At 43.4% G+C, this 15,904-nt stretch overlaps 1 pseudogene across 1 annotated transcript; it reads right to left on the bottom strand.

Annotated features, from left to right (window-relative positions):
- Positions 1–13,872: 13,872 nt before the first annotated feature.
- LOC307100576 (acyl carrier protein, mitochondrial-like) lies at positions 13,873–14,334 on the bottom strand (annotated as a pseudogene). Its single transcript has one exon. The product of its transcript is annotated as an acyl carrier protein, mitochondrial-like (transcript).
- Between the last annotated feature and the right edge of the window lie 1,570 nt (positions 14,335–15,904).

Here is a 15,904-nt window from a genome sequence, read left to right as displayed (position 1 = left end):
GTCTGTTCATTCCGCTTTTCTTCAAACATTTGCTGGCTTCACTCTCCGACTGGCCCAGGTTCATGAGAGCAGGATGGCTGCAGTAACTGTGAGCCTCGCAGGCTCACGCCTTCAAATCTAGTGAAGAGTAAAGAATGTTTCTCTCCCAGAAGCCCTTGTAGAGATCTCAAGTGTTCTCATTGGCTCTGACCGGCCCTGTCTTAGCCCTGACCCATCTCTGTGGCCAGAAAAGCGAGCTGTGCCCATTGGATCGGGGCAGTGAGAGCCTACTCATAGAATGGGGGGAAGGGTCGAGTCCACTTAAAATTAGGATTTCATGCCTGGCCGGTGTGGCTCAGCGGTTAAGCGTCAACCCAGGAACTAAGAGGTCACGGGTTTGATTCCCCAGTCAGGGCACATGCCTAGTTTTGGAAGCTCAATGTTTCTATCTCTTTATCCCTCACCCTTCCTCTCTCTCTAAAAGTCAATAAGAACATATTTTAAAAAATAGCATTGAACGCAAACTGTAATAGAAAAATAAAAATTAAAAAGAAAATTAGGATTTCATAAAGAGGAGAGTGTTCCCAGCTGCACAAGTGAAAAACGGGGTGCTGCCACCTGAGAAGAGATGCTGGGGAGGGAAAACACACATGACCACAGGAAGAAGGCACCTGATGGAGGTCACCCAGCTCGTCAGCATCAGCGCTAGATCTCAGGCGATCAGCCCCCGGTGATTTCTTCCTGACCTTATTGCCACCTGGGGCTTTGCTTCCAGCCATGTTCCTGGGGACGTAAGGCGGTCAGAGGCCAGAGGTGGGTTAGTAAGGAACATAGGAGTGACACAACGTTAGAGAGGTCACAAGTCCTTTTAGGATCTTCCTGTGGCCCAGGGTCACAGACTAGGCCAAAGGTGGACTAGAGGGTAACAGGGCAAAAGGCACGGTGCCAGGTGGGGCCGCTGGTCCAGCCCACATTCCCGGGTCCTGGAACGAGGCAGACCACAGAAGCCAGGGAACTTTCAAGACCTGTGAAGAGCCGGTCAGGACCAGCCCACCGTGGTTTCTAAAAGCGTCTCCAGTTCATCGGCACGGTCAAGTTATTGCATGTGACTCTCACTCTTTCCTCTCTGCCTTCTCTGTCACACAGTTTTGCTGGTTCTGGTTATTTTTAGCTCCATCTGGGCCCTTGGGGAATCATCACATCCAACTCTCTTGTTTTGCAAGAGACAGAAATGAGACTCTGAGTTGACTAAAGTCACACACTTACTATCAGAGCTGGTCTCCGATGGGGGTCTCCAGGTGTCCAGCTCAGGATTTCCTCGCACCTGGCTGTCTCCAGCCACCTCTTCGTGGTCTCAGCAAGGCACCCATCCGGGCTCTGCCTTGTTAAAGAGATGCATGTTCTCCCGGGACTCACAGGTCCAGGTAGTTCTTACCTTAGAAACAGGGTGAGTTCCCAAAGAAGACTGAGAACAGTTCCCTGGTTTTGTGTTTTATAGGCTCTCAGTCTCTTCTCATGAAGCTCACTAGACCTGGGGTACTATACACCAAGAGTGAAAATTCATTGCAAGCAATTGCTAAGTCCTGTCTCCCCTCCTAAGGGCTGGACACTGGGACACTGAACTTGGCGCGTCTTTGCAGGCGGGATCTCTGCAGCATGCTTGCTGTTGGGGAATTTGCCTGCAATCCGCCCGGGGCCCACTTAATTTCTTTGCTCTTGAATGGTGGCTTCCCTTTCCCTTGTTGCACTCTGTGCACTTGCACAGGGACTCGGGGTTGCTGCTCTGCTGTGCCTTCTTCAAAGTCTTAATGATTTTATCTTTGAACTTGTGTTTTGTCAGAAAAGCCCAGTGGGACAATGGCACATGCATGGGAACAGAGGAGATGCTTATAATAACGTACACAGCCTCCCATGGAGCATTCACGATGCCCCTGAGCACAGAATTCAGCTGCACCCACGATGCATGAAGTTCAGCGAGACACAGAGTGAGTTCAAGGTGAGTGTGTTACATTTGCCACCGAGAGGCCACGCTTCTGTTCAAATCGGAACCTGCTTGGAACACAGGAGAAGGCAATGGCATTCTAAGAAACACAAATGACCAAGGATCCCCCATCATATCCTTATTCATGCTACTACCATGAAGTAGCCAACACTTAGGCTGAAATTGTGACATGGGAGGAAAGGGAGAGGTAGGGCAACCCGTAGTTCCTTTGTCTCTCGGTTCTTCCTTGCTCATCAGTGAGGCAAAGGCGGGCCATGGAGGCAGGATATGCACAGATCAAGAAGTGAAATAAAAACAATCGAGCTATTTATTTTTGCAACATTTGTGCTGTTCCGGTGACAAGCATATCCATACATGTGTGTGAGCTACAAAACACAAATTGTGAAATTTCAGTGATTCTGCAATCGCGTTCAATGCTCATATTTGCCCTTAACACTAACATTGCACAATATAAAGGCAAATGGTAAAATTCATGCTCATAATCTTAAATTATTCATAGATGGGCACCAAATAACAAATATGAAACACCATAAGATGGGAGAGAGAATTCTTAACTTGAAAAAAAAAAGAGAAAGCTTTATATTTTAGTATATTTAATGGCACGGTTTTTCCTGTGTGGTGAACAAAGGGGCCCCACATTTTCCTTTTGCTCTTAAACCCCATAAATTGTGAAGTCCTCCCTGTTTTTCTGGCCTTAGAAATTAGCTCCTCAAATTCTGTTGCTTCAAATCAATAGCTTGAACCACTTGCCATTTTGATCCCTCATCAGTACCTAACCATTCTTCTTTGAAATATTCAGTTGTTACTTATAGTTAATGCTGTTTAATTTATAGTTTGCTGTATTAGTTTGCTAGGGCCACCATAACATAATACCACAGACTGGGTGGGTAGAATAACAGAAATTTATTTTATCACAGTTTTGGAGGTTAGAAGTCCAAGATCAAGGTGCTGGCAGTTTTGGTTTCCTCCAAGGCCTCTCTCCTTGGCTTGCAAACAGCCGCCTTCTGTAAGAAGAACTCACGTGGTCACATGGTCTTTCCTCAGTGTGCGCATCCCTGGTGTCTCTCTGTGTCCAAATTTCCTTTTCTTATAAGGACTTTCATCAGATTGGATTAGGGCCCATATGAAGGCCTCATTTTCACGTAATCACTTCTGTAAAGGCCACTGTCTCCAAATATAGTCACATTCTGAGGTGCTAGAGTTAAAACTTCAACATACAAATTTTGAATTTTCCATTCACCCCCAAAACAAGGGTTTTCACATATTTTAATTTTTATTACAGCCTTGAGGGAGCAACCAGTATACATATTTTGCAAATCCATTCATTCATTCATTTGACAAATACTGGGTGCTTACTAAGTGCCAAGCATTAGGCTAGATGCTAAAGATATGACAATCAAGGAGACAGGCAGGCCCCCACTCTCGTGGAAATTAGGCTCTAGTGGGAGGGACAGGCAAAAAGCAATTAAACAAACAAAACAACCACAGACTGTGTGATAAATGCAAGTAAGACCACACACAAGGTGCTGTGATAGAAAATAAAGTGGGGGGGATTTTTGACAGGGTCAGGGAGGGCCTTTCTGAGGAGGTGAGAGTTTTACTGGTTTAAACACTGAAAGGGATTCCTTAATGCAAAAGAGTTCAGGAAAGGCAAGAGCACAGCCAAAAAATAGCAAGTGCGGAAGCCCAGGGGTGGGGAAGAGCTTAATGTGTCCTAGGTGTTGACACAAAGCCAGTGTGCTGGATCATAGGCTGGGATGTGTGTGGAACGAGATGACAGGAACAGGGGCCTGTCAGTCTTGGTTTAGGGGTTTAGGATGGGTTCTAAGGGCAACAGGAAGGCACGGAGGGATTGCTGGTGGGAGAGAGAGGGCATGATCTGCTCTGCAGTGTGGAGGGTGGATTGGTGGTGGGCAGGGTGGGAGGTGGAGAAACTGAGTCTCAGAAGCATTCAGTTTAGACTGCATTTCACACAACTGCTGAGTGATGGGGCTGGGCAGGTACCAACAGGGAGCAGGGATGTTGCATTATAGCCCCACAAACATGGAGGAGGGCGCCCCCTGCTATTTCAAATTCTCTTAACTCTCTTTTGAAGGCAGGTCTTCTAGGGAGTGAGGAAGGAGTCTCCCAGCTCTTGATTATGGAATGTACAGAAATTCCCCAACCACATTTCCAAAAGACACATATAGACATTTGAGCTGAAGAGAAGGAGCTGAAGCTGGGTTGAAATGGAATAAACAGGCCCTTTTATTTTTAATCACTTGATCATTATTTTTTAATTATACATACATGCTCATTACAAAAAAAAAGAAAAGAAAAGAAAAAAAAAAAGAAAACAAATTGTTCCAAATCTTGCCACTCAGAAGTAACAAGTATTGACATTCAATGAATATGATTTTATGTGTGTGTGTGTGTGTGTGTGTGTGTGTATGCAAAAGAACTCAGGAGAGGATTGGATTATATAGGTTGGACTAAAAATGTCCTCAATAAAGACCCCTCTATGGTTAAAAAAAATACTAAAGCAATTTAAAAGACACTCATTTTTAGGCCACATATTTATTTTTAACTATATATATATATATTTATATAATTTAGACGTATGGGTATTATTTCAGTGTTATAAAATGGGTTAGCAAATGTTTTCTGCAAAGGGCCAGATAGTAAGTATTTTAGGATTTATGGTCACAATGATTCTGCTCTGCTACTGTAGCAAGAAAGCAGCCAGCTGCATAAATGTATTGAGTGTGGCTGTGTTCTAATAAATCTTTATTTACAAAAGCTGGATTTGGCCAAAGGCTATAGTTTGCTGACCCTGCTACTAAAAATAAGAGAATTACTGTGCTTAGCCTTCCTTCCCCCCCATTTTTCCAGTTTTGCTAATATTATTTTCACCTTGTTAGGGCTTATGATATGTATATTCTTTATTCTTTTGTGTTAACTTGATGTGATTAGCCTTAGCTGTGAAATTTAAAAACTTGGTGCTTATCTGCTTAGTCCATTTGGGCTGCTATCACATGAGTGCCATAAACCGGGAGACTTGTAACAACAAACATTTATTTCTCTCAGTTCTGGAGGTCGGGAAGTCCAAGATCATGGCCGTGTCAGACTCGGTGTCTAGTGAGGCCCCACTTCCTAGACAGCTGCATGGTCACTGTAACCGCACGTGCAGGAAGGGGTGAGGCATTGCTGCGGGGTCTCTTCTATAAGAACGCTAATTCCATTCATAAGGGCACCACCCTCCTGACCTAATCACCTCCCGAAGGCCCACCTCCTAGCACCATCACCTCGGGGGTTAGGATTTCAACATGTGATTTTCAGGTGCAAGAAAACATTCAGACCACAGCAATATTTCACACTAGTTCTTTTTTTCATAGTGTTTTTTATTCATGAGTTTTTCATTATTATTCAACTCTTGTTCAACTGGAGTTATTTGTCAAATAGTTTCATTTGTTTTGGCTTTTAAAAGAGTTCATGGGTTTTATATTTATTGAACTCTTTCATCTCAGAAACCTCTTTCTTTTATTTGCATACTTGATAACACCTGACTTGGTGTAATAGTCTTGGGTCCCCTTGTTTCTCTCAGAGGGTTGTGGTCCCTGCTCCATTGTCTCTGGGCACTGGAGTTGCCATGGAGAAGCTTAAAACCCACCTGACTGCTTCCCCTCACCTGGCTGACTTGCCTTTGTCCCCCTGAATGTCTGAAGGATTTTTTTTCTTATCCTCCACATTTATCATTTAACCAGGAAATATCTCAATTTCGATCATTCTGTATGAAATTTTCCTGACCTAACCCTTACTTGTGAATACAGTTCTTCCTTTCAGGAAATTCTTCCTAGGTTATATCTTTGAATTCTTTGATGTTTTCCTTTATACTCTAAGGATGCCAGTTGTTCTCATGTTGAATAATGGTTTGTCTCAGTATCTTTCATCTTTACTTTAATCGCGCTGGCTTTTCATTCTGCGTTTTCTATGATTATCCCGGCTATCTCTCCATTACATTTTCAGCCCTATTTTTCTCTCCTATGCCACTTATGATTTATTAGATCTATACCAATGTTGTTTTGTTCCTCAATTTTTTCCTTAGCTCTGCTTTCATCTTAGTCAATTACTTTATAATTTTTCTTTGAGATCTTGTCTTATTGAATTCACATTCTTCATGAATCTTTTCTACTCAGCACCCTTCCAACACTCAAAGAGAATCAGCATGTCTCCTTTGGGTTTTATTTTCTTCCCAGGGCTGTTTGCTTGTTTATCTTGTCTCTTTCTTGCCTGATGCCTCCCTCATTTTTGTTGCAGTAGATTCGCAGCATTTCTTTTCATTTTGCTCAACTTTAACCTTTTGCACTCGGATGTCGAGTGTGACTCGACACGGTTAGCATCGGTAGCAGCTCGTATGTCGAATTGTATTGAATGTATCAATAATTTGAAATATAAAAAAATCCAAATAAATAAATTTTTATGAAAAGAAACTCCAGTTTTTTATTCTACTGCCACGCTTTGTAAAATCTGGGGTATTTAAAAAATTAAATCCCGAGTAGAATAAAGGAATCGAGAAAAAAGCAAGTGAGTGCAAAGGGTTAAGGAGCAGCTATGTCTATAGTTTCTCTGAAATGGATGGATGGACCTTCCTAAACACCCTTCTTGCTTTCTCTGGGACCATTTTAGCTGTCTATTTGCTCTTCAATGAGAGAGCATCGTTTTGAATTCCCTAGTTTGTTGACTAACTCTGCTTTGGGGTGGTGGGTGGCCTCAGGGCTGCACTCAGTCACATCTGAATCTCTTTCATTTCAGGGCTGCCAAACCTAAAATATCATGGATCAAATAGTATCCCTTTCCTCTCTGGTTGCTGCTGACAAATGATTGGCCTTAAAAAACAATAACCATTTCATCAGATGTGAGACGTTTCTGTGATCTTGTTTTACTCTGCCATCTTTATGTGAAAGCTGGGTGTTAAAGTAAGAGTCAAATACAATTTTTTAAATTTTATTTTCAAATTACAGTTTACATTCAACATTGTCTAAAGAACAAGGTAAAGAAACAAATAAAACAGAAACAGACTCGTAGATACAATCTGATGGTTGCCAGAAGGAAGTATGGCTGGGGAACTGGGTGAAAAAGGTGAAGGGGTTAAGAAGTACAGATTGGCAGTTACAAAACAGTCACAGGGATGTAAAGTACAGCATAGGGAATATAGTCAATAATATTCTAATAGCTATGCATGGTGCCAGGTACATAGAGGAAATATCGAAGGAACACTTTGAAAAGTATGTAATTATCTAACTACTATGCTGTACACTTGAAATTAATACAAATAATATTAAAGAGTCAGGTACAGTTTTGAAAGAATTGGATTATGAAAAGAGACAGACTAGATCAATTTTAGTCTCTTTTAGCTTGACATTCTAAAACACGATAAATATGTCAGCAGAGGTCACCCAACTATTACAAATGATCATGAAGTTCAAAATAAATTTAAGAAGAGGCATTTCAATGTTCTGACCGCTAGAGGGCAGGCCATGGCCACAAGTTGAAATGGTTCCATAACAGTAAATAGTTAACCATTGTCCAATGAATTATATGGAGTTCATTTAAACTTTTGCAAAAAGTGTGCAAAGGGAAAGCTGGGAGGGGAATGGAGCTATGATTATCTGGCAGGCAGGAGCTGCTACTTATTTTCAAGATGAAGTCCATGTTTCTTTCTCTTGCCACCTGCATCCATCCCCCATGAGGAGCTAATGTCTGCCAATTCCCCTAGTCCTCTATGTTTGCAAACTATTAAACCACAACCCCGATCCTTAGTCCATTGTGCTGTTTTCCAGCTACTGTACAGAGAGGTGGAACAGCTTGTCCAAGTTACAGCCACCAGCTTGTAAACGACAAAGACCTGAAATGGAGCCCCCACCTCCCCGTGCCCCTGGGCTTTCTGCAGCCCCACAGACAGAGCAAGCTCTTGCTGCTGGTACTGCGTTTTCAGGATCGCAGCCCCAGAAGATCCAATGCCACAAGAAATCAATCACAGTCCTCCCTTCAGCCTAGCTGCTGGCAGCTCCCTGTGGCATTCTGAATCAGGACTGGGATGGAGACTTTTGCGGCCCAAGGATAAGCCTCTTTACAACAAAAATGATGGAAACCTGCCTCTGCCGACAGCGGGGCTCCATTTGTCTCTTAGACGGGGTCTTGCCACTGAACGCACCATTTTCCAACACGAACTTTCAGCCTGTTGCTCATCAAATTCCTCCTTCTATCGTGCATAATGCTTCACCAGAGAATTCGAGGCTTGTTTTTCCTTCTTGGGCTGCATTTCTAGCCTCCGTCTTTGGTGAGCTGTTTAATCGCACACACGTAAGACAAATGCCAACTTATGATATTCAGGGGATCCCTGAACCTCCGACATCACTCCAGCCCTGCCAAAGATCGCAGACACAACGATCGGACTCTCTCAGTAACACAAACTGGGAGTATCTTTCACAGGACTGTGTCCTTACAAAGGCTTTGTTTGTTTTGCTTTTCACATAGATTTTCATTTGGACTAGCCCAGAAAAATCGCTGGGTTTTTTTTTTCCTTGGGAAATACTTTGGCTTAAATATTGTTATTAGGTTATCACAGGACAGATTCCTTTCAATAGGCAGAGGGCAGATCTGATCTTTCCCCTAAGATGAGGTATCAACATGAGCTGTCGAGGGTGTGATTCAGTTCGTTGGGGATTAAAGTGTTCAGTGTCCCCCCTCCACACACACACATCTTTTAAGACTAGGTAAGCATCTATGGAGAAATGTACTTTCTACCTTGGAATTGCCTTGTTTAGACCGAGCATAGTGGGAGAGGTATATTCTTATTGTGATCCATTCTGGTGAAGAGTTGAATGTCTTCTTAGGTTAGTAGGGAGGCTTTGCTTCCTCCTTTCTCTGGGGTAGAAGGGAGTAAGAGCTTAGACTCCAGGGGCAAAGGAAAAAATTCAACAAAACCCCACTGGGGGTGGTGAACCAGCCCTTGAACTACAGCTGTGTGTAGAAGGAGGGAAACTAATCCCAGATCTATGGATCCTAGGAGTTGTGCATCTAATGGCCAGTGTAGAATGTTTCTTTTCTTTGCACTATTCTCGCGATCTCAGTGGTGTTTGATCAGACATCACAGCTGGCAGGCACTGGCCTGCGGAGCATTAGGACAGAGCCTGTGTCCTCCTAGCCTGGGCTATGTTAAGATAGGGGCCATGTCCTTGGGGCTGTGTCCTTTGAGAAAGTCTTTTTTTTTTATTGAGGTATTATATGTGTACATATCTTACCATTACCCCCCCACCCCACACCCATTGAGAAAGTCTTATAATGAGAACTTTAGAGACATTTGTGAGATGGTGAGAGATGCCGGCCGGGGGCTCAGAGCAGTGGTCCAGAGTGAGAGATGATGGGGAGGGATGATCAGAGTGGGTTTGTTAGGACCATTGGACAAGGCACTGCATTTCTCATATCTTTTCAAATCTGCTAACTCAATCAGGAACCTTGAATTCAGACGCAAGAGTCACTTACAGCCTTGACCTTCAGGTTGGATCCTGCAGCCAGCAATGACCCCGGGAGACATGGGTTCTTGACCATATAGGTCAGCCCAGAGGAAGAATCAGTCAACTTCAATAAACTTTGGTTTCCTTATGTGTAAGGAGAGTGGGCAATACTATTTCCCTTGGGTAAAAAGAAGAATGCATATTTTTTATTTATTTTGCATCTTCAAAAAACTAAAAAACAACAATACCACAGATGGATAAAACAAGGGACAAATCAAAGTGGTTACTTACAAGGGGTGAGAGTGGGAATGGGGCAGATGGGGACAGAGATAGGAGGGATGGTTCTCAGGGTGCAGCGCTTTGTAGCATCTTATTTGGGAACCAGGTGAGAGAGTTATGCACGCAAACAATAGCCCTTCCAGTTCTGTTGTGAGGATGACACAAGGTCACGCCTGGCACCTTGTCTAGCACCTGATGGCCCATACACTAGGAAATGACAAAGGTCATCAGTTGTGTTCTCAGGGAACTGGTCTAATATTTATCCCTCCTGAAGCCTATGGTGACTCCTGCCTCCCTGCTGTCTGCATTCTTTCCTTCCTGCCTTCCTCCAGCCACGCTAAGTCCCCATTTGGGGCTTCATGACTTCATTCTGGCTCACTACTGCCTACCACTTCCCCCTTCCACTGGTTAAATGCTGCTTTTCTTGTACAGCAAGCCAGTAACTTATTGTGTCTCAGATCAAACAACTCTAAGAATAGCAGGTGTCAAGATCTGTGCCAAGGAAAGGAGCTGGCTCTGAGCGCATGTGGTCACGCGGGAAAGCAACGAAGTGAGGACATTTAGGAGGCATTTGATTAATACTCGTAATGAAGAGATTCATTTGCCATTACTGGCTTCCAGAAACCTCCTGGGCTGACTTCACCGAGTTTCTGGGAGTGTCTCTCTGGGTCCGGGTTAATTTGTGGTGAGATTTGCTTTCCAGCAGCCAAGAGGAGGGTGTTCCTGTTACAGTGAGGGGTTAGAACTGGGGCAGGGGTCGGGGGTGGACACATTTTTGAGTTGGTCCTAAAAGGCAGGGAAAGCCAGAGTAATAATAGCTATCCCATACTGAGGGCCTACTAAGTGCCAGACTTTGCATCAGATCTTTATATACATTACCTTTTACTCCCTCTATCACCGCTACTCCTCCACAGTACATTTACCCAGCATTTATTATGTGCCAAGTACTGTTCTCTGTGTTTTTCATGGATTACCTTATCCTAGCCCTTACAACTGTATGTGCTAAATACTTTTTATTTCTATTTCTTAGATAAAGAAAATGGGATAAATAACTCATTGAAAACCATGTCCCCAGGTCGCGTAGGCAGCAGTAGCAGAGCTTGGATTATAACCCAGGCTTTCTGAGGCTAGAGTCCCAGTCACTGTCTAGCGATCTCATTTAGCTCCCAGGAGTAGCTCTTGCTTTTGTGCAACTTAGTGTTGATGATAGAGTCATCAAGGCTGTGATTTGCCAAGGACACGCAGGACCTTCTGGTGTCCTCAAAGGGCACAGTTGAAATGTTCGCCGCCATCTTGAACGCTGAGGGTGGGCTACTTGTGCCCAGTGGTCTCCTCCCCTCCTGCCCAAAAGTCCCCCAGGCCCTTTCCCTTGTTATTTTTTATCCTTTCCCAGCCATCTCTCACAAAATCTGGAATAAACCTTTTTCCATCATTTTTCCCTTCTTGTGTTTTTCTGAGCTTATTACTGTGTTCCCACCAGCGCCAGAGCCCGGCATGAGTTCCAATCTGTCCAGTCTGATTTCTCCTTCCTTTGGCTCCTTTCAGCCTCCTGGAATCCTGTTTCACACATAACAGACCTGCTTGGGACTTGGATGCCACCTTTCACACGATGTAGAATATTCCCTGTGCGTAGACTCTTGCTATAGGGCCCAACTCTGCATCAGCAGCTTTGGAGACCTGAACCTGCTGAGGCTGAGTTCAGCTAGCTCTAAGCCCACCTCTGGGGGAGCAATGCCTTACCTAGCCTGGGGCACTCCTCTTTGCTGACCCTTCTAGCCCTGCATTTCCTGTCTTCCTGATCCCAGTTCAAATGGTTTGTGATATTTTCTACTAAAACAGTCTATTACCCTTTGATGAACTCCAGAAGTGTATTATCATTTCAAAGCTGAGTCTCTGTATTGTAGAAAAGGAATATATGTGACAGATACACCAGGAATGGTCTGGGGCCAGAATTTTTCTCTGAAGCTCAACAATGAAGAGATAGGTATCTGGAGACACAGACGTCCTCCACTCCATTTTTCCTTTAAAAACATTCTTGACAAGTATGTGCTGGCACCCAGCACACTCTTAGTGCTTCTCTCTGTCACGTTTGGTGTGGAAGGGTTCCAGACTTAACGGAGGCTCGGAGCAGAGGCACAATGATGTACATATAGGTGCTGTGCTCTGGAACTGTGGTTATCCTAAAGGAGACCGATCCCCGCAATAGCAGGTGGGAGCATGGTCAGATTGTGGAGGAAGTACACTTCTGATTTCTCTTTCTATAATGCTAAGTAAAACACTTAAAATAAATTGCTGGGCAGACGTGACACCCACACATACGTTTTAAGGAACTCGAGGATACAATTTTGAAACATTGGCTGGAACATCTGTTTGCACTAGGAATTTTGCAGGTAGAGGAGGAAATGGAAATGTCACTAAACATAAAGAAGCCATTTATTGAAATGGGATTAGCTCACCCTGGGTTGAAATGACCCTGGCAAACACAATGGCGCTGATAAAGGGCCCCTTCACCCCCAGCTGGCAATATAGACCGGAATTCATACCAAAAGCCTCCTTCATTGGGAATTCATCCAATCAGGAAAAGTAACATGTGTCATTGACATGGGGCATTGCTTCTTGATGAAAGAGAAAATGAGAGCAACTAAGGTAGCTGGGTCAGTAGAGGATTAAAATGAAAGGGAGCTGATATTTTTAAGCACTAAGCTGGAACATTTGGATGAATTGTCATCTTCTCTCTGGGTAAAATTCTGCCTCACTCTCTGATGAGGGTAATTGAAATGACCACCCTCCCCAGTGGGCAGTACTAGAGTCACATTGACCCTTCTTAATCATAAGTTTCTCATTTTCTTGGGCTGTCGCAGAACCACATGTCATGGGTTATATTGCTTGATTTATATTTTAACCTCCTCTATCATACACGAGAGACACCCTTGACTAATCAGCAACACATTCTTAGAGCTTATGATTACTTCTGCAGATGGTAATCTCATCTGCTTCACAGGGCTTCTCTTTGCTTTAGTTTTGGAGGGTGACTCATTAAGAAAGAAAATTGCATTGTTTACTTCTTAGTGTACAAGCCATACACATTTGATGTAGAAAATTTGAATGCAAACATAAAGAAAACACCCAAATCTTCTATAATTCCACATATATAAATAAAACATATTGTGCATAGCATTTGATAATTTACTTTTGATAAACAACTTAAAAATCTGTGTAATTAAATATTTAGGCATCAGACTTTTTAAATAGCTGTATAGTAGTATGTTCAGTGCATCATCCCTGGTTTACTTAACGAATCCCATTGTGTTGAATATTTAGGATTTTTAGGTCAGAAATTCTGCTGCAATGAAGGTCCTTGTTTATTTTTATTGACTTTTCCACTCACCCATGGTTATTTTCAGAAGGTAAGTTTTCTACGTGTGGAATTGCTGGGTCAATCAATGTGCATATTTTAAGGCTTTTGCTAGATATCGTCAAACTGATCTCTTGGAAGGTTGTGCACTGTATTTCTGAATGCATTGTTGAGGATGCATGTTTCCTAGATGAAATGTGCCCTTTTATGACTTTGTCTCCAAATTATAAGACTTTTCAGATTTGACACCTATGACTTATTTTATAAAAATAGTGAATTTCCAATATGACTTCTGCCCATGTTAGTAGCTACGTTTGTTAGTCAAGTGAATGAGATTGTTTTTGGATAGAGCAGTACCAAATTCAAAGTCTTTAGTACAATGGAAAGCATGGAATATCAATTTAGAAAACCTGGCTTTGAATTCTGGCTCTATGATCTGAAAGAGGTAATCCTTTTAAGCTTCAATTTTCTCATCTGTAAAATGAGGACCCACTCTGTCCTGTCTATCGGTAGGTGAAGTAGGCCCTGTGGTCTAAATGTGGTTGATTCCATTCCCACTTAGAGGAGTAGGTGTTTTTGTTTGTTTTTCTTTTGGTTTTATAGATTTATTTTCAAAGGGCACAAACACTTAGACAACTTAAATGCAAGTTTAAACAGAATTGCTCTGTCGATGTCAGCAATGATGCCAAAACACGTTCTGGCAGCCAGACATTCGCCTGTATCTTCGCATCTCCTCTCGGTGAAGAAAAGGGTCTCATATTTTATTCATACATATCCTTCTCATCTGCAATGTAATCTACAATTTCTTGTGGACAATCAATTTCTCTGCATCTATGTCAGGAATTTCAAACCCAAATTTGTCCTCCAGAGCCATGATAATCTCCACTTGGTCCAAACTGTCTCAGCCCAGGTCTTTCATAAAATGGGAATTTACTGAGAGCTTCTCTGGGCCGATCTTGTCATAGAGTTTCAAGACATAAAGAACACAGTCCTTGATCCCCTCTAACATCAGAGGGGGCGCGTCACTATACTGGCGGCACAGCTTGTAACTCTGCCTGGTACCTGCTCTAGCACGGACCTGGGAGCCCCGGGCCTCACTGGGTTCCTGTGGGGCACAGCGTGGTGCTGAGTGGCCGGGTTGTGGCCAGCATGGGAAGCTGGGGCAGCTACACCAAGGCCGCAGGTAGGCAGTGGACACAGGTGGAAAGGACATGAGCCGCCATGGCTACGCCAACTCCAAGGAGTAAGATTTGATTGATGTAAACCCAAAAGTTCAATCCTATCAATTACCTTGCCTAATAATTGGGTCAGAGATGAGCATCCCAGTTCAAATCAATCATCATATAGCATTTGCAGTATTAGATTATATTCAAAATATATCAAGCTCATTCCATCTGGACTCTCCTACAGAAGGATTTTACTTCCCATCCTGCTGACAACAGGCTTAGGCAATGGCTTTCTTTGCCCTACAAAATGTGGGTGGAAATTACATGTGCCACTTCCAAGTGGAAATTTTAAGAGCCAGCATGTGGTTCTGCCATCATTCTTTTCCTTCGCCACAGATTAATATGCCCTAGAAACGTGCGCTCCTTTTGTCTTGCTCCCAGAATGAAGAGGACGTGGATGAAGTCTCACTTGTTTGGTAACAGCCTATGTTGCAAGTTGAACAAAAAATAAAACGGGGTTTTTTAGGGTCATTTGTTACCACGGCACAGCTTAGCCTAGGCCGATGCACACACCATTTCTTGGGTCTGAGTGAACATTTTGCAAGAGTGTGTGCCTAACCTCGTTTTGTCTGTTACAGGTGAAGCTCAGGCATTTTGGACACATCTGGGAGAAGAGGCCCTCTCTTTCTTGGGATGCTGTGATATATGGTGGTGTCACCAGGAACTGATGTAGCCTTTTGTGACTGTATGATAGGAATCAGTCAGAGGAAAAAACCAACAGATAAGAATAACACCAAGAAAACTGCAGAGAAATGGAACCAGAGCCCTAATCTTAAATCAATGCCTGAAGTTGACAGACCTTTGAACTCTTCAGTTCGGGAACCAGAAGTGAGATATTCCCTTTGCAGTTTAAGCGACTTTGAGTTGGATTTTCTTTTATTCACAACCCAAAGCATCACGGCTGATCCGGCAGAACACAATGTGGGAAGCATGAAAACAGGACAGCACCAAGAGGTGAGACTTTCTGGCAAGTGGACGTGTTCCTGGTGGTTGAAAAAGGGCACAGGTGGAACTTGGAAGAGCTCCGGGAGGTGAGGAATTCTGACATTAGGGTGCACTATGCTTATTCCACTGCGGGGTAGACACTGAAAACTGGATGGGGGGTAGTGTGAGGAGATCGGCACTGGTTTCACACACGCTGATTTCTAGTTTCCCAACTCCGTACAGTATTCTCCTTGTTTTTACAGGCCTCGGCGTGCTTTTCCCTGCCTGCCGACCCTCCAGGACTTCAAACACTGACTGTGTACTCAGATGTCTATTTCCAGCCTGCCCCGCTCTGTCACTGTCTACACTTTTACCAGGGAGGTCTCTTCCTGGATTTATCACTTGACTGGTAGGGGGGCTTACTTAATTAGCATTTGTAAGAGGTCCAGCTCTTTATTGGATTAGGGGTAATTAGGAAAGCAGAGCCAAGAGCTTTTTATTCCCTTCCTCTCTGCTGGTCTTTTTCCTGCCTCTTCTGGAGAAACTGGCATTGATGTTGACTTAAATGAACTTGAACTTGTTATGCTGTCTCCTTTCATTTTTCATGAAATGGATTCAGAAGTCTCCCAGGTCGCACAAGAGA

This window comes from Cnephaeus nilssonii (genome assembly GCF_951640355.1).
Source record: "Cnephaeus nilssonii genome assembly, chromosome: 5".
Taxonomy (NCBI): Eukaryota; Metazoa; Chordata; class Mammalia; order Chiroptera; family Vespertilionidae; genus Cnephaeus; species Cnephaeus nilssonii.
The sequence above is the reverse complement of the archived record's forward strand: the minus strand, read 5'-3'. Positions and strand labels throughout refer to the sequence as shown.